At 29.1% G+C, this 3,381-nt stretch overlaps 1 protein-coding gene across 2 annotated transcripts in view; it reads right to left on the reverse strand.

Moving 5' to 3' along the window:
• The window catches only part of LOC107764229 (small ribosomal subunit protein uS2), a 160,230-nt gene that overhangs the window by 48,345 nt on the left and 108,504 nt on the right, over window positions 1-3,381 (reverse strand). The window lies entirely within an intron of this gene.

The following is a 3,381-nucleotide window of genomic DNA, read 5'->3' on the forward strand; positions in this document are numbered from 1 at the left end:
GGTTGGGAGTTTTTTGGCTATCTGTAGATTTAGATTAAAAACAAAAGTTATTTATTATTTTCTTAATATTTAGAATGGTTATTTAATTATTTTCCTACTATTTACCACTTCAAAATCAGCTAAAAATAAAATAAAATTGCTTATTAAATATTTTTTTAATTTCAACTATGTCATAATAATGAGTATTTTAAATCAATTAAAACTCTTCTAAAATTCTAGATTCTGTAGAAAACTATCGGTAGTTGTCCTATTTAGTTGTACAAGTTGCATTTTATTATGGATCGTTTTTTTTTTCAAGTTATGCTACATCTGTTATCTATGAAAATTTGTTAATTACTCTATTTTGTGGTCATATTTTTCTTTTGGGTTAAGAATATTGTGTATTGAGTGTCTCTATTTGGTTTCTTTGTTACATTGGTGTAATGGACGATTAAACATTTAGGAGTCACCTAATTTCATGTTCTATCGTTGTTGATATAATTCAAGTTCATTGTTATGGGATATAATTTGCATGAAAGTTTCTTCAGTCTTTATGTGGTGATAGCATGTCTTTTAAGGAAACGCTCGATTCTTTAGATTTTTCTTAATGATGCAAAACCAGCAAAGCTAATTAAAAAATATTGTAGGGATAAAAGTCAATTAATTTATTATCACCGTCTTTTATCTTAGTCTGTCCAATTGCTAAAGCAATATGCTTTCTTTCATATAATTTGGAAAGAACTACAGGAAGTGTTCCCATGAATTTTGAACTTATAAGAATCAAATTATTGATTTTGGCTACTCATCAATGTTTACTCATCTTTCATATTCATTCGAAAGCAATATTTAGCACTTTTTGGCTTCGTGATGATGCTAAATATGGTCAAATGTATATGATAATCATTTATCAACTTGAACTTATTTTTTTTCCTTCAATTTATGCATAACTTTTTACACATACTCTAATGGAGTATTATTTATACCATTCTTATAAAAAAACAAATTTCACATTCAAGAAAATTGTAATTTTATTTACTTTTATAATATTTAGGACTTTAAGAAAAAAACCTAAACAAAATTCTTACCAAAGCATTTCTTATTTGAACTAGGTAAAACGTCCTAATATTAAAGATTTTAAAATCAACTAAAATTTACCTAATAAAAGTCATTAAAATATCACTAGTAACCGAAAACTAAACCATAAACCATTGGGAAGGAGTAACTCCTCACCAAATCATTAAAAAATAAAAATAGAGAAGAATCGTTCTTTCAAATATTATTTCTGATAAGTTAGGCTTGCTCAATTGATAAAAGCACCTCCGCTCACGACCGTTAGGTCCTGGGTTCGAGTCACGTTGGAGGGGAAGTATGGAAATACTATAGATCTTCATAATTAGGGAGAGATTTATAAAAAAAAATAAAAGATAATATTATTTCTTGTTATTAATTTATTAATTGATTTTATTATTTTCTTTATATAGACCAACATAAAGGTGCTTATGCCATTGGGAGGATAAACAAGTATATTGAATCAAATCCAACAATGTCAAATGATGGAAACTATAGTAAACATGACCACAAAATTTCAGGTAAATATCAGATAGTAGTAACTATTATTAGTATTAGTTTGCATAATCTATCTCATATTATAATGTACATAATTTAGTAATATTATTCATATAACTTATAGTGTTATACTCACTAAGATAAGGTACACGCATAAAATGCATACGCTAAAACTAGTTCTTTTAAAGAAGTATGCAGAAGTATTTGAATTATGTGCAATAGCGTGAAAGCAAGAGTAGACATAAAGGTGAACCAAAAAAATCTTCTTTGTCTGAGAGTGAAATAATATGATAGTTGGAAGCTGACCTGCACATATATGCCTACATGTATCTCTGTAGCATCATTGGGTGAAAGTAGGTTTGGTGCTGGATTTAGTAAAAGTATAAATGTTTTATTATAGTATTTGAAGTTCGAATCCTGGTTGTCATATTTTCGGACAACTTGCAGAGTTTATTTAATAAGAATGCTAAGAATTGTTTCAGAAAAAGTATATACCAGATAAAACAACCAATTACGTACCCTTTTTCTCTAGCGTCAAGAAGTTGATCGATAAATTCTTGCCACTAAGGCAAATGCAAAACAGATCTCTCTTTTTCCCATAATAGACTTTACTTTTCCTAGGAAAATCTTAGCTTTCATTGAGTTAGGACGTTGGAAATGGATGTCAGACTTGAATTATGTACCATAAGGAATGTTCCAGTGGTTGCTCTCTCTCTCTCTCTCTCTTTTGGGTTTATGCACTTAATTTCCACTAAAATTTTATATAACAATCACGAGATAGAGGAGAAGCAGTAGTATAATTAGGTTTAAGTTCCTATTTGAGGGTAATATTTCTTTTTTTTTTATTTCAATTTTTAATTTTTCTATGTAAGTATCACTGGAGATATCATACATCATATTTTGCTCTGCAAATTGATATTACATGAAACACTTAATGAGGTTTTGGGGGAGACAGAAGACTCGAGGCTGAATTTGTTTGCTTGTGGTTGAAAGAAATGGGTTAGCATTTCAACACTTGATTTTTTTCACCCATTTTTTAAGCTCCATTCAACTGAAACTTGCGTCATCCCTGACTTCTTAAAATACTGACTTTATTGTCGTTGCTTTTAATTGAATACCAGTGATTCACGTGACTGTACGCTGCTTTTATTTGTTTAACTAGTTTCTGGACCTCATATTAATGAGTACCAAATTTATTAAAAGTGACATAAAATCTTATTAAAGATATGTTGGACTCATAACATTAAAATTGTTAAAAGAAAAAAGTGCAAGTTTTTGAAAATAATGAATATTGATTTTTTTTAGCTAACTCAATAAAGAAAAAATCCTGGCGGACAGAAATTCTTAAAATTGTAAATTCTACATATATATAAGCTATGTATTTGCTTTAAAAGTCCAAATAGAGTAGCACAATACACAATGTGCTAATCATATTGACATTATCCGCAACACTATTTTTGTCCTATGTATGACTTACGTTTTGAGGAAATAACTTGAAAAAGCAAGTTTGTATGGCACAAAGCATGCACAGTCCAAGATGAAAAAATATATTTAACATGAAGAATCGCAATTATGAGAACATGAAAAATTATCTCTAAGCTTCTTTCGCACTAAGAATGTGTGGCGTTTAACATGACCATGTCTATGTTTGATCTAATCGAAATGTGTCTATTGCAGATTAAAAATACTTCCAACCCCCTATTCGACCTAACTTCAGCATTTTTTTTTTTTTGAAAAAGATTAGAGCTTTAAATAAAATAACATATCTTTGATTAACATAGAAGAGCAGCTCCTCACAGCAGGTCAGTATTTGAACTACGGATTCCTTCAAAATCA

This window comes from Nicotiana tabacum, chromosome 22, assembly GCF_000715075.1.
Source record: "Nicotiana tabacum cultivar K326 chromosome 22, ASM71507v2, whole genome shotgun sequence".
Classification (NCBI taxonomy): domain Eukaryota; kingdom Viridiplantae; phylum Streptophyta; class Magnoliopsida; order Solanales; family Solanaceae; genus Nicotiana; species Nicotiana tabacum.